General features: G+C 42.1%; 1 long non-coding RNA gene across 1 annotated transcript; it reads left to right on the plus strand.

Annotated features, from left to right (window-relative positions):
* The first annotated feature begins 7,873 nt into the window (after positions 1 to 7,873).
* Positions 7,874 to 23,531, plus strand: LOC106037263 (uncharacterized). The gene is made up of 6 exons (XR_001207902.3): positions 7,874 to 8,765; positions 9,199 to 9,246; positions 10,684 to 10,790; positions 18,757 to 18,865; positions 22,550 to 22,686; positions 23,394 to 23,531. It is a non-coding gene; the product is annotated as an uncharacterized lncRNA (long non-coding RNA).
* Positions 23,532 to 23,645: the final 114 nt, after the last annotated feature.

Genomic DNA, 23,645 nt, shown 5'->3' on the forward strand with positions numbered 1-23,645 from the left:
GTGCTCTGCAGCCTGGCTTCCTAAGCAATGGTCTCACCAAGTCATGCATTGTGCTACCCAGGTGGTACTTCCACCTTTAAACTAAGGCTTGTCGACTTTGCTAGATATATTGTGGGCTATTTTTGATGTAGGATGACTGTACGTCTATACTCCCCTGTACGTGTCCTTTGTTCTTCAGGCAAAGCAGGAAAGAGAAATGTGGCCATTTGCCCGCTGTACCTGTTGGACCAAGCTCTGTCCAATCTGCCTGACATGAGGAAGACCCAAGACTGCTGAGTGTCACTCAAACACGAGTCTCACTATCTGCAATGAGAGCTGACCTGCACATTTTTGGACAGCCTAACATTTCCTGGACAGAGTAATGGGACAGTGGTGAACTCTCCACAGCCATTTTGTGTGCTGTGGAGTCCCCACTTGGCTGGCTGGAAGGCAGACAGAGCTTGGGCTGTGTGAGCATCCCCATTGCAAGAGTCTCCTTGCAGTGCTTCATAACATCTTGAAATTACAAACTCCCAGGCTGATATTTTTCAGACCTAGTCTCTTACCCAAGGATGGATTTTTATTATTTTGTTTTTATTTTTGAAAGCTTGAGCAAGCAAGGGTTTGGTTGTTTAAGATACTTGGGACTGGGGGAGTGCTTTATGATTAGTGGAAGAAACAATTTGTGCCTTTTCTTAACAGTTCCAGTGCTGAAATTACTGTGGATAGAGAGCTGAAAGGCAAATAATGTGAGGCAAGGTTTGTAGGAAGAGGCAATATCTTTTATTAAACTAAAGAATATAGCTGAAAAAACCAAACCAAACCTAAACAGCTTTCCAGGTATATGGGCTTGCACACCCAAAAGTGTATAGTTATACATAGTTATAGCAATATAAAGCCAAATAAATGATAGTCCTTCTCTGTAAAAATCTGCGTTCATTTATGTCTTTAGCCATCAGAACAACAATATCACTGCATCTTGGAAATAAAGTTAAGCCTGTGGTGGTGAGGACAACATTACCCAGAGGAACAGAAAACTTACGAGCATGGTTGCATTAAGCTGGACTTCATTTGGCCAAACCACAGGTCCTGGAAAATATTATATGAGTTGTGTGGCATGAAAACACTTGGTTTTCAGTACAATGCAGAGTAATTTCTGTGTAGGCAGGGCTCCACACGTTTCTATGCATCACTGAAGACCTGCTCTCAAGCCCAATAAAAACAGTTGAAAAACTCACCGAACTCAGTGGCCACTGATTTGGTCCCTTCAACAGTGAAATCTTAAGACAGCCCTTTCCCTTACTTGCTCTGTATTGTGTATACAAATATATTCTCCAGTGCTATTTATTGGTTGTGTTTTAGAGGTGTACACAGAGTCCTCAATGAGACCAGGTCCTGTTGTTCTAGACGCTATACAGAAGGACGGTGAGGAATGATTTCAAACCATTGATACCAGGTGCTAAGACAGAAAAGGTGAACAAAGAATGAGAGAGGTGAAAGTAACAGGTGAAAATGATTTGCCAGCTGTTACTGGTGGAGAAAAGAGACCAGGTAGCTTGTGTAATAGGGACATTTTACCTCTACACAGACTGTGCCAAAAAACTCAGCGTACTGACCAGAGAAGAGTCTGCAGCCTACCTACTATTTAAGAAAATTAGTCTGTGATGCAATTGCAGACTCTCATTTAATGGAAAACATGAGGAGACAGCCTTAAGTTTGCACTATACCTGACTTCTGCCAGCTTTTGCAATGTTCAGAGTTTCTGCCAGTAGCTTCTTTTTCAAAGCAAGATTTCTCTCCTGTTTCTATTTTATCAGATAGAGGATGATCAGGAGGTTAAAAAACACATTATTAGCATTAATGACTATTATTATTTATACCCCTGTACAAGCTGCACAAGCATAAGAGAAGAGACAGTCCATTTCCCCAAAGAGCTCACAAATCTTATTTATGATAAGGAATCACAGACCAAGTATCAACAGCAGGAGGGGAGAATAGGGCAGGAAGAGGGCAACCATATTAAGCACAAACCTCTTGTGTAGCTTGGGCAAGATACTGTCTCTTGGGACCTGCTTCCTCAGCCATAAAATATGGATACAGGGTTTTTCTCTACCACGTCTTTCCAAGAAGGCAATAGTGGTCATGCCCTAGCACCTGGAGTCCTGACCTGAAAAAAGTGTTTCCATTTGTCCTACTCAGAAGTTCTAGGTTTTATGACTCTTGAGAGTTATGACACCTGCAGCAGCAGACAATGAATGGGTTTGCAAGAGAGCTCAGTGGGGTTCTGGGTGTGTTTCTCTTTGTCCTCCACTCCTCCCAGCAACACATTCATGTATGGCCCCAAGTCCAAGCCAGTAAAACACAGGTGGAAGCAGACAGAAGTCAAGAGTGACAAAGAAGATGTACAGATGCCATTGTATTACTCATCTGATTGTCGGATCTCTAGCACAGGGACTTTCTCCTCATTTGGAGGGCTTGCCTCATGAGAAGAGCAGGCACCAGCAGGGCCCTTGCCTGCCACCCATAAAATGAGACCTCTCTGTCACCCAAAGTGAGACTGACTCTTCCATGGGAGAAGCACCTTGCCCATGGAATTAGCACCCTGGGAATGCAAGGCAGACAGAGCCAGCAGCATGGCATTGCTGTGAGTGTGGGCACTGGCCAGCCTCAGCAGGGCTGGGGCAGGCAGTGCACGACGGGAGAATCCCAAAGCCCTGCAGAGGTCACTGGAAGATATCAAGGAGGTTTCAGCTCATGACCCCTACAAAGAATCCAGAGAAAAAGGAAATGTGGGAGGCCTCCCTAAGCTCAGAACCAATTTGAAGCACAACCTTAGAGACCCCAAGCAAAGCCCAACATAGCAAGGTATTGGGGTTGGTTACTCGGATCCCTTTCCTTTTCTTTTGAAGTTATAGCCTGTTTTTTCATTCTTTCTATTTCCATCGTACAATTTTCTGTCACCAAGTTCCCCACTTATCTGCCACTTGTCTGGGCATCTGTCATCTAAATCTACACCTTCCTTGCCCCTGTCTTCACCAGCCTGACAGCTGAAGCTGCAGATGGCCTCTTTTTCCTCCCTTCCTCTACAAGACTATTTTCAGACAACGCCCCTGCAAAATGTAAAGGAGAAAGCCACGGAATAAGGGGCTGATACACTGCTGCCTTTGCTGAGATACCTGTGACCATAGAGACAAACCAAGCTGCCCAGGCAAGAGAGCAGAAGAAAAACTGACTATAACCTCTGAATATCTTCTAGCATCAGAAGACCTGTAACTGGTAGCAAGGCAAAGATGCCATAATACTCACATTTGTGCTTATACTAGGACATAACAACCCCCACATACTGATGTTGGACTGCAAAGTCTGTGTGTGTTACCTAGGATCTGGAGAACAAGAAAAAACTTGTAAGGTTCCTTTGCGCTCGGTATCTCCATTATAATCTCTATTATGTTGATTACAGCCCTAGTCTGGATCTTCTCTGTGAAAAACAACGCATTTTCATTTGCAAAAGATAGCTGCATAATGCTATCCAGGAGCTATCTATGAAGGGTCAGACTTCCCGATTCAGTCAATCTCTCTCTGGCAACGGAAAAGCATCTGGTAAGGAGCAAAAAGGGTATCTAAATCAGTTCCTGGTGTAACTCAGAGCAGCCTTTTCTCTTTTGTTAATTCAAGCTATGCACAACTGATACTGAAGCAGGGTCCAGCACAATGCAATTTCCAGATCTACTTTTCTGACAGTAGCATGATAAAGAATGTGCTTACTGTTAAGACTAGGAAAACCAGCATGCTGGGAGCTGGAGAGGATACACAGTTTAAACTAAAGCTGTGCCTGCACTGCTTCGAAGCTGGTCTTGGGACCAAAGACCATGCACCACATTTACATCCTGTCCCTGTGGCTGCCATTCAGAGAGTGAACTGGATGCCTGCATAAACATGCTTGTTGACCCAGCGACTCACCAGGCGTGTTCAGGCAAACAGAGTGCTGGGGACTCTGTAATATGCGGCTGGTCCACACACCTGAGCCTGCATTTATAAGCTTGCAGTCTGCACTAGAGAGAAGCTCGACCTTGCGGTAGCTTCAGTCTATCTAAACAGAGACTAAGAGTGTTGAATAAATTTAGGAGCTAACTCTGAACATCTCCACTATGACCTTCTTATGACTGTGACTGTTGACAGCATTGTGGCAACCATAGAGACCTTCTGCCTTTGGTAGCAAATCTCTTCTGATTAAGTTGAAGGAGGTTTTTTTTGCATTCTAAGGTTGGAAGAAGTACAAGCCAGTTGCTTTCCAAATAGCCCCAATGTATTTTTTCATTCATTTCTCAGCTGAAGCTGAGAACCACACACAGGCAAATACAAAGTCACTGTTCTTCTTTGCACTTGCCCTGAGCTCCGCTGGGGCTGCATAGCAGCAGTCTCACTTTTACAAGATACTTGCAAGACATAACCTCTCCACAATACATTGAAACAAGAGATTCTGCACTGAGAAGCAGAAGTTGTACAGAATAGATGCATGCTTATATACTTGCTGATTCCTTGCTCACTAAGAGCATTCTAGTGGTTTTCCAGGATACCCTTATCAGTGTGTTCTTTTTTTTCTATTTTAACCAACGAGAAAGTTTGAGCCAAGCGTCCTTAATATCTGAACTTGATGCTTGTGTCAGAGAAACGACTTGAAACCTACTTTCTGGAATTTCTAGAATCTCATGGGATTTCCACATCAGAAGTAATACTTCTTTGAATGTTTTGCCCCAGCAGTACTGCAGTAAAATCATGTTTTACAAGTCAGTGGAAGTTGCACTTACTGCTGGATTGCCCTCCCTCTTTAGGATGCTAACCTCCAAGGTTAACTACAACTGCTAGTGAAATTAGTTCCCAAGTTTTGCTGGCTTTGTTGTCGGTGGGAAAAACTAGCACAAATGCTGTTCTTTTAGCAATAAAATTCTTCTATCAATGGAAGACAATGCTTGGAAAATAAATAGAACCACTGAGAAGCACATCTTAAGGATGTATTTCAGTGCTCTTTGCTGATATGGAGGTAGGTGATCTGAAGGAAATCTGTTGCACCATTATGTGCCTCTATTTCCACATTTGTAAAGTAACAAAGCAACTCATCCTTGATCTACAGGTGGCCAGAACTATATAAAGATTGGTTATTTCTGTCATTCTGATTGGAGTTCTTCATTTCTAGGTGGTAGAACCTCAGGTGCTACCCAGAAAAATGTAAAATGATTTCTCTTAGTGTTTGCTGAGAGGGTGCCTCCCCCTGCAACTAAGCTGCCTGTAGCTGTTGAGCTTGCACCTGGCACTCATTCATTCTCCACAAAGGAAAAAAAATCAGGGGGAGTTGTTGATTGAATAATACTAACATCTCATCTGACTCTGCTGTATGTATCTAATTGGTCTCCGCATCTTCACAGGACTGGTTAGGTGAAGGGTTTGAAATGGTTCTTGGAATAAACAACCCTAATCATTTCCTGGGACTCTGCATCACATTCCTTCTGATGGACACCTGACTAATGATGGCACGATGTAACGTCATGTCACTTCTGCGAGCATAACAGAGCCTTTCACCCATGAACAGGATATTTGCTAGAAGAGGATGAATTTAAGGGGTGGTACCCATTGCATTTTGTGAGCTTGTGACATGTTTGATGTGCTTGTCTTTTGCCTTAATTGTAGCAAACAACAATAGCAAACAGACAAATAGCTGTCTTATCCAGCACAGATAGAGATGCTGTGCTTCAGTCCCTTGAGGAGATCAAAAATTAACTGTGTCATATCTTGGGGAGAGAGGGTGTTTTTATTTTCTCCCAGATTTAAAAAAAAAAAAAAAAAAAAAAGATGGCAACTTTATGGAGATTCATAAACCTCTGTAAGATTGGGTGTTTTGTAAGGAGACCTGTAAAACTGAAGACTAAAAAGGAGGAAGGAATAGGAGAGGAGCATATAAAGTAATTGTCTAATGTACGTCTTTAATGAACTAAAACATATCCTCCCCACAAAGAGCTCATAAGGGAAAAAACAGGATCCCTCATATACACCTTCAATCTAACACTGAATTATCTGTGGCAATTGGACCCGCAGCTTCAACTGAGAGGGTCTTATAATAAGGAGAAGATATTGTAAAACTACTGTATGCAAAACCACCCAATTAATTCAAGAGCATCATTGTTATTTCATTTATATAGCACCATAGGGGTATGCAATGCTTTACAGACGATTAGGGGCTATAAAAGTTTAGAGAAAAGATGAAGCAGAATGCAAGGAGCTGGCAACCAACTGGAGTATAAGCCCTGACTAAAAGCTCTTACCATGGTGTTTATGGTTTGTTTGCTTGTGGTGGTGGGTTTTTTCTTTGTTTTAAGGTTCAAGGAGTGTTTTTTGGCACTAATCCCCTTTTACAGGGAGGGAGAGACCATTTAACATGATTGTTGGGCCATTTCCAAGGATGCAAAGTTAGAAAACATGCTCATTAAAACAGGTCTGAAGAAACAAAATACAAACATGCACAACAAGGAGCAGGGAGATAGATGTGAGTCAAACTCTAAATTATTTCCTGAGAGTTCAACGCAAACTGGCAGAGTAAATAGAGACTGCCTATGCCCACAACTGTCTGGCTGAGGCTCCAATTAGGTGGGTGTTGTGCTCCTAGGTTGAGAAATACATGCATAAGGCATAGCCTGTCCCTTGTATTTGCAGCTCCAGGTTACTCTTGGATACTCAGCTGTTTTTCAGCTGGCACTGGAACAGCGAAGGCCAGAAAGCAGCATTCCACCAGCTACAAAGCATGTGACTCAAGCTTCCAGATAGAGATCCTGTTAATGGGATCTGGATGGGCTTTTGTACTGCAGCACTAAAATATTTTAGGAACAGCTGGACCTTAAATCTACCCAGAAGCTGTACAATGAGAACACAGCATCTTTCTCAAAAACACGTACTTCTCTCATAACAGCGTATGACACGGGTGCTCTGTAAATGGCACTAAGCCAGGATTTTAACAGTTTTACTGTATCGGTTGTGATCTCAAAGTACGTAGGTCTTTAAAGTTTTGAGTTTTAATAAGACATGGGAAAGGTGTGTTGTTTTTTTTTAAGCAGGAAATGTCTTTGACAAAGCTGTTGATTTTTTTCCTCCCCCTGATGCTTCCCATCTACCACTTTTATCAAAATGGTCATCAAAATATTTTAAACAGAGTAAAAATCAAGAAGTACTAGAAATCTAGTTTTTTTTTTTGTTGTTGTTAAGTAGAAAATTATAAACCAGTAAACATTTTTTGTTAAAAGCCTTGACTGCAAAATGATGTAATTTTTTCTTAGGGTGGAGATGGGGAAACTGGTCATTTCCTACACTTCAAGCAATTTTTAGTTTTCAAGTTCAAGAATTCAGTGCAGAACCTTTGCTTTTTCATCATCTCTGGAGTAATTCCTGAAATGTTTTTTGCATTACTTTCCCAAGAATATCTCATGCTTTTTATTGCCCTTCTCCCAACACCTACCACCAGCGATGACGAGTCACCTAAAGCTTTGGGACTAGGTATTAACACATTTCACAAGATGGCCTCTGGACTGCAGTTTGCTGAGGTAAAAAAAAAATAAAAAATCCTACCAGCATCTCTGACCTTCAGGCAATTATCCTCTAAAGCAGTTATATTTATAGAAAATTGTGCATGGATCATCTCTGTCTTTCTATTGAGATGCTAATGCCTGTTTAAATGTATCTTATGCTACAATAGTTTATTCCTTGTTCCTGTACAATATAAAGCACCTTTCTACAAAATTCGCTGCATCTATGCTAAGTTATACTGCGGTAACTATTCCAATATGCTGTAGGACAGATTGAAAGATTTCTGGTTGAAGCTACTGGTAAAGCCATTAATTTTGTGGGGGAAGGAGAAGGAATTGAGAAAATGCTACATTTTTTTGCTTAGAACAGTATTTTGTGTGTTTGTGTGTGCACGTTATTCAAATAATAAAAAAGCAGCAACAACAAACATCCTGCCTAACCTTTTCCCAGCCTTCCCTTAAACAATGCTAAATTCTGTCCTTCAGTAGCCCACACAGTCAAATATACAGCTAAATCAGCTTTTCATTCTCTTGGCCAGGGTCCACAAACAGTGCTGTTGAGCAGCACCCTCCACAGAGGCTGAATGCCCAGCTCTCAGGAGCAGCGTCTGTGACTGCCTCCGTACTGACAGCAGCGGTTCCCGATGCATCTTTACTCTTCTGAAGTGACTCATATCACTTTGCAAATTCTTGCTCCAGGAAATTAAGGGACAGTAACTTAACTCTTTCTGGCCTGGGCTACAAATATCTGTTCCCTCTCCACAACTTGGCCCAAAACACCAAACGCAAGATGTTCCCCACTTAGTTGTTTACTTGTAACTCCTTGCTTTTAGGTGATGCATGCAGTCCTTCATCTGACTCATGTGCTTAACCTGGGACTTTCCTTCTGACACAGGCTGTAGCTTTGCTGTTTTCCATAAAGAGCTTCTAGAAACTCCATCCTGAGTTTCCTTGGAAACAGAGTTTGATCAGCATAATGCTCCATGGCACTTGACCATTCATCTCCATGGTGGTTATAAAAATCCCATCGGAAAAAAACCTTCAAGTTTTTTTTTTTTTTTACACCACTAAAAAAAATAATCCAGATACCGATCCTTTGATTCAACAGTAAAGCAAAATATAAAACTCTTCATTAAACTAATTGGACCAATACTGTTGAAAACCATGATGGGCCTGTATCTCAATTCTAGCTCCAAACACAGGAAGATGAGATCTGAGGTAAAACTCTTTGGGCGTGGGGGGCTTGTCTACTTGATAATTACTGTCAACCATTAAAAAGTGGCTTTCAACCTGTTCAGTTCTGTGGCACCCGAAAGTTTCCTACAAGTTTCACAATGAAGTTGTGGATCCTAGTAATGCAAGTCTTAGCTTCCTGAAACAAGCTTTTCTTAATCACTTTTTGCGTGCTTACCTGGATCCACATAATGCAAAGGTTGGAGAACATAGTGCTACTCTTCTCTGGGGGCATTATGGGGAAGCTTATGAATAAATGGGGTTAATTTTCTAACTACAGACCCTACTGTGATTAAGTTTATTCTTCTCCTCAACCTCTTGATTCAGGCATGGAGAAAATGCATTGCAAAGCCATCAGACAAAATAGCGTCTTGGAAATAAGTGATTTTTTTCCTCATCTTTTGTTTGTCATTAACAGCCTTTTCAGTAACTACGATTATGGCAACAGCGGGCCACGTGACAGAAGGTAATGAAAACAAAGAGCAGAGGGGAAAGTTATTGCACTAAAACAAACTCTGTTATATTGCAGATTATATTACAAGTGAAAGGCACATGACTGCATTGCCTGAGACTGTGGTGATGTTATGGAAGCCTCAGTCCTAAACTGCTCATTAGCATGGAGAGATTTTGATTTAATAACTGTGATCAAAATCCCACTGAATATGCTGGTCATTATGTACCCAAACTGAAGATGCTCACCAAGGTTTATGATCTTTGAGTAAATTTAAGTATTCATTAAAAGGACCAGCCAGTATATCAGTTACATAAGGAAAGCATCCAAATGATACTGTTGTCTGAAAAAGCCCTGACCTATCAGAAAGCAGTTGATATTGCTGTGCCAATGAAAAAAATAGCAGCTAAAGAAGTTAAGGAGCTAAATGAGAATCTGAGTGTAATACATTAAGTAGTGACCACGCTTCATGTGTGATAAAGTAAATCATTATAAGAGAGACCTCATTCTACTTGGAGGGTTTCTATAAACACAAGGGCAACATCAGAAGGTACATGAACACCATGGCTTCATCTATTTGAATAAATAACAGTGTCAGGAAACGTTCCCAGGCACTTGAACCTCATAACCCGTATTTTTCAATTGTTAGAGCAATTTCATGCATGGTTTGGACCCAGTCCAAGCAGCACTCTCCTAAAACAATTCTTGGGCACAGGGTATGAACTCACAGCGTCCAGGGACTTTTCCCCATTGGTAGTTTGGCTGTTGGTACCTATTCTGAAGGCTGAGAGAGCTTAATACAGAAATGGGTTATTCCTTGCCAGCTGTGATGAGCACCAGAAGGAGGTCATGGCCTACATAAGATCACTAGCTGTCCAGTCAATGCTTTGCAAGTTTCCTAGAGCTGGATTCATAGAAGAATCATGGCAAACAGGGCTGAAAAGGAACTGAAGAGATCATCTTGGGTCCATTTCTTGTGACACGCACTCTTTTCACTATATAGATTTTATACTGTGGCAGCTGACAAGGGTTCTGGTGAAAATGCACCATCAAGCTGGACAAGTGGGATAAAGACATGGGCTAACAGACTGACAAGTACAGTTCTTCAGAATTTATAACAAGATCCAAGGCCTCCATGCTGCTCAAGACCTTTATTCGGTATTTCCAAAGCAAACCCAAACTGACTGAATGTGGGCTTTCAGTAGTGGTAGACAGACAAAAGAAAAAGTCTAGGGCACTGTCAAAGTCAGAGTGATAGTCAAAAGGCATATGATAACTGTGGAATATGGAAGAGCTCCTCTCCTTGGACATTATATCCAACTAGACTGAAGCAAAGTCAAGGGCATTTTTGAGCCAGGTTTTCAGAAGAACTCGGCATCCAGCTAAGTTTCAAAATAAGCAGGTAATTCTTTCGAAGATGCTGATCCATATTCAAATTTTACCCCTACATAGGACCTGCTTGATGCTGACTAGGCACATTTGAGGATAAGTCCTGAGCTGAAGAAGCCAAGCACTTGTAAAAGCTGCAATGTATTTGCCAAGTCTAATATTTTCAAATTGTGAGTAGCAAAGTCATCTATATATCACCACTGGCATATTCTAGTGTTTTAAATGAAAGTTACCAGTAAGAATGACCTGTGATATCAACATGTGAGTGACACCATTATCCTCTTTACAATGACTGATGGTAATTAATTGCCTGTTGTTTGTGAATCTAAGACTTCGTGCAAGTGGAAACTCATTATGGCCTTGCTGCCTAGGAAGCACTGAATGTGGCATAACATAGCAAGACATTTACGCATGAAACTTTATGCTTATATTGGATAAAATGGTATGGACCAACTGTTCTCTTCATACTTCCAAAGCGAGATCTCATCACAGAGAAAATTGCAGAAACAAGGTCCTTTGTGGGAAAGGAATTCGCAGGTGGCTTTGCGCCATTTCACAAGTCCCTGAATTAGAGATAATGAGGAAACAAGCGGTAGAAACAAAAACTTGAGCAAGGTTGAGATAAAGTAAATTGGCTAAAGTGTTAAAAGATGAGCTTTGGGCAGTGGCCAATTGCTGGCTGGTTTGAGGCGCGTGTCTGAGGGTCTCTAACCAATTGTATGACAGATTCAGGCACATGGACAGGGCATGGGGCTACTGGGAAAGTATATGTAGTAGTGAAAAAGGGCAATAAATGTCTCCTCTTCAAGAGCCATCAGGAGTCCCTGTCTTTCATCCCTTCATTTGTCAGCACTCTATCATCATAAATATCACAGACCTATCAGCTGGCATAGTACTGATGACTGGTTTTCTTGCCTGGCATGGCACACACGGGACAGTTTACCCCAAGTAAGAGGAGTTAGTGTATTCAGTCTATGCCAGGCTTGGCATCCTAACAAATACACAATTAGCAACAGAAAGCTGTAAAAAGTCACTTAGAAATTAGCCATGTTTCTCAGGGCAAAGGTAATTGCTCTAGTTATGTTAAATCTTTCTTTCAGTGCTCCTGCAGATGGGGAACTGATGAAGGCTGTCTCATGCATTGGATCCAAGTCGTAATTCCCAAAAGGTTACAACAAGCTCTGTAAGAGGGATTGTGTGACACTCATTTTCAAGTGGTTGGGATGAAATAAATGGCTGTAAGCCATCTTTGGTATCCCACTATTGAGTACTGAAGGTCCACCTCTGAATGTGGCTAATTAGGCCCATTTCTAACTACAAAGAGAGAAAAACTAAGATTTAGCAATCTATGCAAATTATTAAGAAGAATATGCAATGCTAGTAGATAAACTGTGGGCTAAAATTAATTCCATGGCAGCTCTATTGACAAGTATCATTCATGTCCTTGAAAAAAGTATCCACCAGCAAATGGATGCCAAGTGGAGCACGGGTGATTTCTTGTGCTGCTCCACATGCATAATGCAAGATTTGAATGGAACAAACCCACAATTTTCTAGTAAGGCAAATATTTTATTCAGAATTAAACACCAAATGGCTTTACCACCAACTTTTTGATGATCCAGTGTGCTTCCAGGTCATTTGCCTTTTTATGCCACTTAGACACTGTCCAGTGAGTAGCCAAGGAAAACACTCACTTGGGAGATACTGGAGACACCCGTGGCTGCTCTAAACTAAGTGAATGAGGAAAACCATTATAACAGCCTGTTATTTAAAAGACTTCAGTCTTCCCTATTTTATGTACAATACAGCCTCATCATCATTTCAAAGAACACCTAGCCCAGACAGTCCCAAGTATGCTGCACTATTAATTGCAAGATTTGACTGCAAAGAAACACCTTCAGCTAAGGTTGGTTAAGGTCTTCTGGTTCTTGTCGGGTAGACAGGAAGCCAAAAGAGTTGCTGTACCAATGTAGCATTCACTTCAGACTGATAGCAAAAGACATTTACTTAGAAAATAACCACAATCCTTCCTCACCGTTCCTGCTAATAAAAAATGCTATACATGCTACAAGATCCAGCACGCACTGGTACAAGGTGAACTTACTTTAAACTGGTCAGAGGCTGTATGCTATCATAAGAGGAATGGACCATCTCAGGATCTCTATGACAGCTTTCTTGTTCAATGTAGACACATTTAATTAAACTGGAAACCAAAAGAGAAGCCTGACTTTATAGGCAGGATAACAGCAAAGACTTCAAAGCAAAGGCATTATGTTCTCCATTGTGCAAGATACAAGGGGAGGAAAAAACATTCTTTCACTCTATCAAACATAATAAAAGGCTGAGTTAAGAAGCACAGAAAAAAATGTCTGGTTAATTTAAGGTGAAATCGGAAAAGAAAAAATACAAGGGCCTGCCTGGCTCTCAGGGCATCATCATTCTTGCTGATTTTAGATGGTACACCGGATACTCAACATCTCTGAAAATGAAACCCCAAAATTGAACGGGGCTGTATTTTTTCATCTTACCACATTAGAAGTACCGTATTGAACCCCAAACCTGTCATTTAGATGCCATTTTTGCAAGGTGTTAGAGAATTACACCATAGGTGCATCATGCGTTGCATACATTGACATGGGGATACCTTTTAAGCAGCAAATGCAAACGTATTTAGAGACAAATTTATCCACCACTCTTGTTGCTCTTTTATTATTATTCTCTTCTTTCTTTAATCTGTGCGCCAAAAAGACAGCAACATTAATAAAGAGAACTCTTACCACTTCCTCTTCTGAGGTAAGCCATGGGAGAGTCAGGGCTAAGGCAAGATCACAACAAAACCATGTAGCCTTCTGTTTGGATGTGGGGCAGTCTGGTACAGGTAGATGAACACAGACGTGTGAATGTGGGGTTCTGACAAGATGTTTGAACATGCAGAGGTTCTTTTCATCTGCAACTTTCTCCAAAGACTCAACTCAGTCTAGCTGGTGGGGTCTAAGTATGACAGACAACAGCTATATATCTTCCTGTCCACCCTCCTGTCTGTGGGTACAGGTGTCATATCACAATGGAGGTGAATACGAACATGAAAAAAGATTCTGCTCAAAGATGAAGATAGTTTCTTAGGGAATGATTAGTTACTATAACCGCAAAGAGTTGTTGGTACGCCACCTCTCCTATGCTGGATTTCTGAGGAACCCAGACAAATCCCATTTTATATGGAAGGAGTTCTCTCAACTGATGGAAAAGTGGAAAAAAAAGAAAAAAAAGAACACACATACCAGTGCTCACTTCTTTCCAATATCCACCTCCAAACCAATACCACAGCCTGTCCTTTCACTTTTTTGTTTTTCCCCTGGATTGTCAAATGGCCTTTCAATTACATTGTGTTTGACTCCTAATAACAATAGCCATGTTTTGAGTAGAATTTAAGAAAAGTGGAAGACTTAAAGAAAAAAAAAGAAGGAAAGAGGCAAAGAGATTGTGACGAGATATGATTGATGCTGTGTGTGCTTTATCTTTCACGGCTTATATAATATATATATGAGAAATAGTTAGTTTGATAGTTAAAGAAACTAAATCCCTGTCGAGGATAAAATACGTCAGGGACACAGAACAATTCTTCATCTGGTTTGGCTATCACTCACTTCCCAGCCTAACCGGCTGTCTCCCAAGAGAATTCATAACAGATCAGAGGCAATGATCCCTTCTCTTCTGGCCCCCCACTGCCTCTTACCTCTTTCCCCATCTCCCTCCCTTCCTGTCACTGACATCTTTCGGGGGCCTTCCTGCCTGTGCCCTGCCTGGGGCTATGTAAAAGGAGTGTGTGAAGGCAACAAACCTCTGGAGAGAGCAGGCAGCATAGCTGCGAGGAGCAGGCACAAAGGAGAAGAGACTGGTCCACGCAGAGAGCCCGAGGCGCTGCATCATCCTTGTGCCCCACTCAGCCCCGGGGAGCAGCGGGAGGAATGGGGGAGGCAGAAGCAGTCTCTGTGGAGACACGAAGAGAAAAGCCAGGGATTCAAAGCAAAGATGAGGCTGGAACAGTGTGACTGAGATCTCTGAATGAACGTTTTCCACCCAGCACTCCCCCTTCCCCCAAACGCTATTTTCTCTCTCCTTCTCAGTACCTTACCTCTCCCCCACTGCAGGAAGGGAGGCTTCTGTCAGGAGAACAATGGGCCAGAAGGATCCCAAAGGGTTTGGGATCCTCTGCTTCCAGGACAGCAGCTGTCCCAGAGCCTCTTGTACAAGCAAATATTCAAAATGAAAATAATAAAATTCATTGTTACAGGTAGGCCTGTACATGTTGTATCTGATACATCATTTCTTTAGTATTGTAGAACATTTCCAGATGTGAATTGTCTAAGCAGATATCTCCAGTGAATGTTGTATTTGGTTTTTGTCTTATTTTTTCCCCTTAAATTTTATCTGCAAGGGTGCAGCTACTGCTTGAGAGAAATACAAGGAGAAAGCTGGTACCCCTGCAACCTCTGGAAAAGCACTTGGGGTCCCAAATGGGGAGCAAGAACATGAAATTTGGGCTTCATGCCAGAAATGTGCCACTGATATGGCCAAGAAAAATGTGCATGAACTTGCATGACTGAAGCTTATGAAATACTAATCCACACATTACACGTGGACAGTTGAGTTAGATGTAATGACAATGTAATTTGGAGGTTTCACCTTCAAGGAGACAACTCCATGTAGATATCACTGTTCACCTTGGACTCCTAAGACATGCAGGTCTGGTTTCCTTAGTGAAGAGACACCTGTATGCTGAATAATTAGCTGCCAGATTTAGGTAGCAGCAAGAGTGGCAAGGGCTAATAATAGATGAAAAGCAACAAATCAGTAGGTGGCAAAAGGCACAGATTAGTTCTAGGAGCCCTAGCTGGGAAAGGGCAAGAAAAGACACAAGAAAAGGTTCTGAGACCTAGAGTGGGAAAACAAACTCAGCTTGGATGTAGAGTGTCAAAGAGATAGGAAGACATTTGTTAACGAATTGCTCAAAGCTACAATGTCAAACACTCAGAAGTTTGTAATTGCCACTCTTTAACTAAGAAAATGCTTGTTTGACCTCAAGTATGCACATGAATTATAAGCCATAGGCAACTGTCAAACCACACACTAGGCAGGGTTGGTAGGGGACAGTGGCAGAAAGGCACAGGTTTCCTGAAGCAGGGGCAGATCCTTCAGTTAAAAACAAAACAAAAAGCTAATCCTAGGGGCCAAGATGAGATGCATTGAGAATGAGACCAATAGCCAGAATGCTAGGCTGCCTACCCCACTGAAACACATCCTCCTTCTTGTCTGCCTCTATTTCCCTCCCTCTCTCCCCACGCTATGGAGACTCGGCTACACCAGTGAGGAAGTGCTGATATTTCACTCCTCTGAAAACTGTTCCCTTCTCCAGGAGAGTGCTGGAGCAGGCAGCAGTTACCACAAGAGATATTTCAATGGGGGGTCTGCAGGTTACAGATGAGTAAGGAAGGGTGCCATGCAATGGAAGAGAAGACCACCACCTAAGGGATGGAGAAAAAGGGACATCACGCTTCACCTTGCTCCACTGCCTCCACCAAGGGATGAATTCACCCAGAAACAGATCCCTGCCCCACAGAGATCAGGAGTGTCAACGGTGGAAATTTAGTGAGGGTAGAGACAGATAGAAACTCTAGCCTGACCTGCATATCCCGCTGATGTCATATATTAGGAGTTATCTGTATTTTTAGGAAGGTATCAGAACAGTGAAAAGGTCTAGTGGCAGCGCCCATTGCTAGCAAAAAAGCCCCCTTCATCTGTGGACTTTTTTTTTTTTGTTTGTTTTCTACATAGAAAAAGATAGCAGTATATGCACTCAAGCAGATAGTTTTAATCTGTTTGAATGCCCTGAGATAAAAAAAAAATAATTAACTGGGGAAACGTGGGAAGAAGAGACTGCCCAATTCCCCACAGCAGCTTCTCAAAGGCACAGAGCTGGTGGAAGCGGTCCAGGAAAACACTGTCCTGGGAGTGAGCTGGTTCTCTGCCATCCTTTTCACTACCTGGATCAAGCAGAAGCTTCTGTTTTACCTCACTGCAGCAACCCAGAGCCTCCTTCCAATACCCAGCAATGGCTGGTATTCCTTCCAAAGGCCTGCCAGGGAAGGTTGGATCAAACAACTCCAGCTGGCTGCGTAATGCTCAAGAACATAGAAAAACCCATCCACTCTTCCCAAAATCTCTAGGCTGCTGTGAGAGTAGCATTAAAGAACTGCAGCCTGGAGTTCAAATTTACACACACAGCAACAGTGTAGGCAAGGTTTACAAGCCAGGCCAATTTTTTCAGGAATCTCCTTCCACCGGCAGTTCATTTTTACCCCTCTTGGCACAGAGCTGTGGGGACCATTTATTGCTAATGGTAACTGAAGGCTCCACGTGCAAGTCAGGCCCTTCATATGAATGGAATTACTTCATAATTGCAAGTCTAAGGACAGGCAGGAAAGGGAAAACAAGAAAATCACAAGACCACAGAATTGCAACTGTCTTTGACAAGAAATAAACTCAAAATGCATTCAAAGCACTACCTGTCTATCAAGGCCTAATAAAACAAGCAGGAAATGGGAGGTCTGCTAACAATTCAGCATTTGTATCCATCAACAGAAAAGCAGGGCCATAGCCTTAGCAAATCATCTCTGCAGCTGGTCACCTGAGTTTCAGGCATCCACAGGTGAAATCTATAATGCAGCCTTAACAGCATCATCTCTAAGGGGAGGGTTTCCATTAGCTCTTTGCAGGAAATGTAGCAAACAGTTTCACTGAAAGGCACCTCTTAAACACATTTACATAAGTAAGCTTTCATTTACAAAAAGCAGCCTCAGTCAGTCCACTGGGGTTTTCCCACCACCTCCTAAACTTAACAGCATATGATCTAAGAGCAACCAAGTAAGCACCTTCTTCCCTAATTGCTCCTCTAAAGTGTCTTTATGTGCAGGGTGGTTGTATGAGGTGGGGTTTCTCCTTCCCAGGTTCAGGGAACTGGAGGCTGGCCTATGGGCCATCTCTCCTAAGGAGGTTTATTACACCAGCTCTCGCTACATTATTTATTACTTGTTTGCTCAGCTCTTTTAATTGCTTTCTTACTAGCATTATACTCCCTGCAGTCTTCTCAGTGAGGTACATGCTTCTTCACCTCCTGTCCTGTAGTGCTGAGCTCTGCCCTCTGGATGCCTGCTGTTTGCTCTCCCTCCTGGAGGCATCATTTTGGGGCAGAAATGAGCAGATCCAGATGCCACAGGAGAAGGGCACACTATATGGCAGTGTGTCTGCCAGCTGACTTGCTCTTTTAGGGTGCTCAATTTTGCAGGTCCCACTGTTTCACCCTCCCCCAGCTGCCTCATGAGCAGCAGCATCTCCTTTCCGCACTGAGCAGGTCCAAAGATAGGCAAGAATTAGTATGTAATAGTCATTATTTAAGACCCCATGTTCTATGAGCCATCAGTATCTAGCACTTGGCTTATCACTAAATGTCAGCTCTTAAAAAATGCAATTATAAGGAAAAGCAATTTTAAGTCATTATCATAGGCTTTCTAAAGTGCATTTGTTTTTTTCCAACCCCCATCCTCCTTCTCTCAAGGTCTATGCAACTGAATTCATTGGGACAGCCTGGCTTAATAGACAGGAAGAAATAGCGCCTGTACAATGCTCTGCCTTCTCCCCACGCCTCAAAGTGATGGCTCCCGTGCACATTTTTCTTCAGTGAAATGCGCAGGCAGGGTTGAGGGGGTGCAAATCTTTTGCCAGCGTTCTTTTGGGCTGACCAGGCTCCACTGTGCCTCAGCAGCAGGGCTGTTCCTAAACCATGCTGCTGAAAAGTGCATACCACACTGTAATGCAGTCGCTATATATAGTCTGTAAAGAGCTTTTGGAAACCATGAGGAAAAGAGCTATTTGATGTACAATAAATTATTAATTGTTATTAGTTACTATCTTGACAGGTTTCTGTTGCTCGGCTATCCACCACCCCCCAATTTGGGGAGGAATAGTGGCCTTTCTCCCCTACCTATTTTTGCTTCTCCCCTTTTCCCTGGCCCACTTTGGGACTGGCTATCTCTGCACCTTATAGATAGATGACTGACCGGATATCTTTTGTCCCCACAGCCTCCCCCAAAGTAATGGGAACAGCAGTACTGTATCCTCTCTGAGGTCTCAACACCAACAGGAACCCCTACTGTCTGGATTTTTGCTTCTGCAACAGGATTTCACACAGGTACCCCCATGTGCTGACCCCAATACCTCATGTCTGACAACAGCACAGCAGTCCAGGACATCCACTGACTTCATCTCTTCCTGTGTTTATTATGTGAAAAACACACATTTTTACAGTGTTTGTTAGAGCTCACGTGTCTTGTGTTTCAGGTAGCCTGTGCACATGCTGACTTTGTCCTGTACGGGAGAGCTTGGTATAGGGAACAGGGGTATGGCAGAGGTGAGCAGAAGCTAGGAGACATCACAGCACCTGCTAGGACCAAGCAGAGTGCAGCTCAAGGCCGTAGTCTCTGAGTAACAGAACTCTGGCAGCCTCTAGCCTGCTTGTGATGTTACAGCTCTAACATCTACCTCACGATGAAATTCTCCAAGAAAGTTAAAGTGAGGAAAATATGGACCTTTACTCAGCACTACCTAATAGGCATGTGCCCCACAAAACACAAACCACTTTTCAGGGCAGGGGTGAAGCCACTGAGGTGAAAGCTGATGCCGTGTGGTTGTGGAATGACTGTGACCACAACTCTGAGCTGAGCCACTCTGTGCATGGCCTCACAGGACTGCTCAATGAGTCACAAAGTGAAAACAGTAGGGAGGACTCACCTGTCCTTATCCTCAGATCAACCAGCAAAGCCTCCAAAACCTCTATACAAAACCAGAAGAAACACTTTCTCCACAAGTAGGGGAAAGTTATTCACTTCATTTTAAAAGGAAAACCCCCAAAACGTCACACAAGAAGCAAAATACAGGGCAAGTCTCTGTAAGTGATGGGCTTGGAGTCACTAGCTTTCCAGGCAGAGATTTTACAGACAGCGGCATCACACAGGTTACCCTCAGCATGTACAGCAGCTCCATCTAGCACGTGCCCCAGATCAGTGCATCTATTTGCTTGTCTCATCAGATGAAACAGTTACACCATTCAATTTACAGGCAAGCAGGAAGCCTCCTGCCTTCACCGTACTATGAAAAATAAACCCTGTTGCCAGCCATGAGTACAGCTGAACTACTGTGAATATGATTTACCTGCCAGGGCTGATGAAGACAAACTGGCTTTGGCATCATTTCAGAAAACCTGCCTGGGTGAGACGGGGGGGATGCTAGGCAGGGATAAGCACCTATCCCAGTCCATACTCTGACATGCAACTAGGCCCATGGCAACTGCACCCACAAATCTCCTGAAGAATGCAAAGGAGATGTATGTGCACATGACAGTATGAAACGTTTCATCTCAGCTGTTGGATATACAGCACTTAACGCAGGTAGGGCTCAGGAGAGCATTTACAGACAGATAACCTGATTTGGTCATCCCTAGACAAGAACAAATACGTGGAATTACCTTCACCTAGCACTGGAATCATGAGGATTAATTGCAAGTTAAGGGACATTCCTTATTGTACAGAAAGGGATGGGAAGCAAACAGCAAAGGGAGATGTCTAGCATTCTTGGGTCCCTGTTCCAGAAAAATTATATACTTTATATACTATAAAAACTATATACTTATATACTTCATATACTAAAAACCCTATACTTTCTACTTTACTATATACTGAATACTTTCATATTATTCTAGAGAAAAAATACCCTGTCCCTATAGCGTGTGCATGTGTGTGCACTCCCTGCTTCTGCAAAGAGTGCACCAGAGTGTAAAAACAAATTCAGAAGTAGAAATGAAATAGATTTTTTTTTTTTTTAAGTAGCAAACTTAAAACATTGCGAAAGGTTAGAATGATTTAGAACACCCAGCCTGAGCGGCCACGCTTGGCTGTTCTCAGAGTACGTGTGAGGTGACTCTGCACACAGGGCTCTTACAGTGGCCAGAAAAACTGCATTGCTTGCAACCTCTTTCATTTCCCTGCTATCTTTATGAGAGGCTTGTGAGAAAGTTACCTGCTTGCTATATGGCGACACAGCACAGATCACTTCATGCTTCTCTGTCACATTAAAGGCAAGTGCTATATGGGCAGAAGAGCTGCTCTCCTATCTCCTGTAAGGGGGAGATACGTCAGCTGTGCTGCCTACTCTTCTTGCTTAATCTTCTGAAGATAGTTTGTGACCAGATTAATGCCTCATAAATTTATCAGTGCCCTTCTACAGGGCTGTACATATGCAACTACTTATAATGCAACACTACAGTAACCTCCATAGGCTTCACCATTTCAATGATATAATTACTGCCAAACTGTAGGCATGCTCCCGGTTGGACCAACACTGTGGTATTGCTAATAGCAAAATTAATTGGTTACCACCCTTTTGTTATCTTTGTGAAGTAGCTATCGAAAAGGTGACATCATAGTGTCAACACTACTGATTGATTGGCATTGTGAAAAGTAGTGCCTGGGATACAGTTTGCTCTAGGAAGAGATAAACGAAATTGCAGAGGATCATCTTCAACACCATCCTGCATGCTGAGATCAGAGAGATAGGAAGACTGCACTTAGCCACTCTAATTTGAAAGTTGCCACAGAGGAAGTGAGCAAAGATCAGATAGACGCTAGCCATCCAGGAACTAGATTATCCACCTCCTCTAAAAAGAGGCTTTATCCTTCTGCATCATTTACCAAACTTGGAGAAAACAGGGGTGAGAAACGTAAGTGGTAACAGAAACACAAGGTGTAGTGGTAGTGTTATCATGAGTAGAGCAACAAATTAGTATTGTCATGACAGAAATTGAGATACAACTAATAGTGTCCAAATCTCATTGGTTTGTTAGCCAAAAAAATCCACATAAGGTTGAAAGAAATCAGATATCACCTGCACAAGTGGAGCAAAGCAGCAGTGTCACTGTTGCATGAGATGGGTACAAGTTGCTGCTAAATTATGTCTTCAAAAGAAAATAAAGCCTTTCCTTAAAAAAACAAAAATACAAACAAACAAAAAAACAAAAAGCACAGAATCATTGTGAAGGTCATTTAGATGATATAAACAAATGACAGCACCTTGACTGTGTACAGTAAGGTAGTTCACTGAGGTATCACTGAGCTCAGGCTTGGCAGTTTCAAGAGAGACAAAGATCAGCTAAGGAAAGCAGGACTCACCTTGGCTCTCCCTTCTGGAGGAATGCCTAACATATATTCTTTGGTTTCCACAACAAAGAAAGCACTCAAGAATATTTTGATATTGTTATTTAAGTTGACAGTTATGAATGACCATCAAAAGCAGTCTACTCAGGCACATCTGGAAAACTCCAGCTGAAGCTATCACAGTCAGTGATTTTAGTGGTATGATGTTCAGTTACTTCTATTGCAGTTGAGAAAACAAGGAAGGGAACATCAAACAACTCAAATATAACTGAGAATATTCGCTTTTGGAGAAATTCCACCTTTGCAGACTCTTCACTGAAGATGAGGTGATAGTGAGCTGCAAGGGGGGAAACAAGAGGTGCATGAAAAGGATTTCCAGGAACAGTATTTAATAGTTTACTATGGTATTTTTACAATCAGCACCATTTGCTAAAATTGTTGAAAAAAATCTTCCACAACACCCTTTTGGTCCTTAATTCCAATTGTTATCAAGAATATTGAAGACCATGACAATGCTGCTCACCTATCTACACAAGAATGACAGTGGAAACATTTTACTGTCCCCTTTTTCGCACTGTGTGGATGCAAATACTTTGTGATTTGGAGGTCAGATGATTACCAAAACATGCAATCACTTAACCAAAGCCTACTCTTGCCTGTCAATCTAGGCATCCTCTATAGAGGTGGAGTAATCTGAAGTGTAAGAAGAGAGTAAAGGAGAAGGACAACTCATCTACTATGACAGCAGATTACCCCCCACACACACCAACAGGTCCAAGATTTGGCCACACCTCTCATTTGTAAGGTAAGTCCTGGGGAAGAAGGGAAGCTGAAATTCATAAATAGCATGAACAGATTCTAATACTTCATAATACTCAATCCTCCCTTATAACCTCTGAAAAAGTGATAAGCAATATCTTCTGTACACTGTAGGTAACACAGAGAACCTACACAGGTGGTGAGTCAGAATGTTCAAGGCAGAACAGTGAATTCCCATTCACATTTCAATTTTTAATTATGTCTAAGTTTCTCAATAAACATCTTTTTCTTCCTGAAATTCAGCATGACTAGATCACTTGTCAGAGGAAAGTGCTTCTGTAGGAAAATTATATGTCATTTAGAAAACATTTGTATAAGTCTCGTAAAAGTAACAAAAGTATTTTTCTAGTTTCTGTAAAATCTTCAAATGTTTCTCTCAGAATAGAAAGAACCAAGCCACCTATGTCTGTAAACTCCACGTTTGTTTCATGTTTTCTCTCAAGGAAGATCTATGCAAGATTAATTCCTGGAAGGACAGCAAAGCCCTTTCTACATTTAGAAAATTGATGTAATTACATTGATGGCAACTTCAATGTAGACCGTGCTTCACTTAACTTTGGAAATCATGGAAGCTCTCCAACAGGTTTACGGACTCGCTGGAAGTCATGTGGAGTACATAACCTCAGAAATCTTGAGTCCTTATGCTAATTAGTAAAACAGGAACATTAACTCGTTTTTTCTTGTGCTTGTCAGGCAGTATTCCAGGACTACAGATGGAAATGAATTTGCTACTCCAATCTTGGGCAAACAGCTTACCTGTTGTTACATCTTCTCTTCAGTCCTGTGTTCTGAGTCCAGAGGGAAGGCAAAAAGGAAGGTTGAATTGAGAGAATTGATGGTGGCTTCTCAAAGTATCCCATCAATGTCAGATTCAAACCTCCTGATGTCATTAGAAGTGGAGCAGTTTGTCGTCATTTTTCTCCTGTTTTTATTACCCTTGCAATC

The sequence above is a fragment of the Anser cygnoides genome, chromosome 1 (assembly GCF_040182565.1).
Source record: "Anser cygnoides isolate HZ-2024a breed goose chromosome 1, Taihu_goose_T2T_genome, whole genome shotgun sequence".
NCBI classification, from domain to species: domain Eukaryota; kingdom Metazoa; phylum Chordata; class Aves; order Anseriformes; family Anatidae; genus Anser; species Anser cygnoides.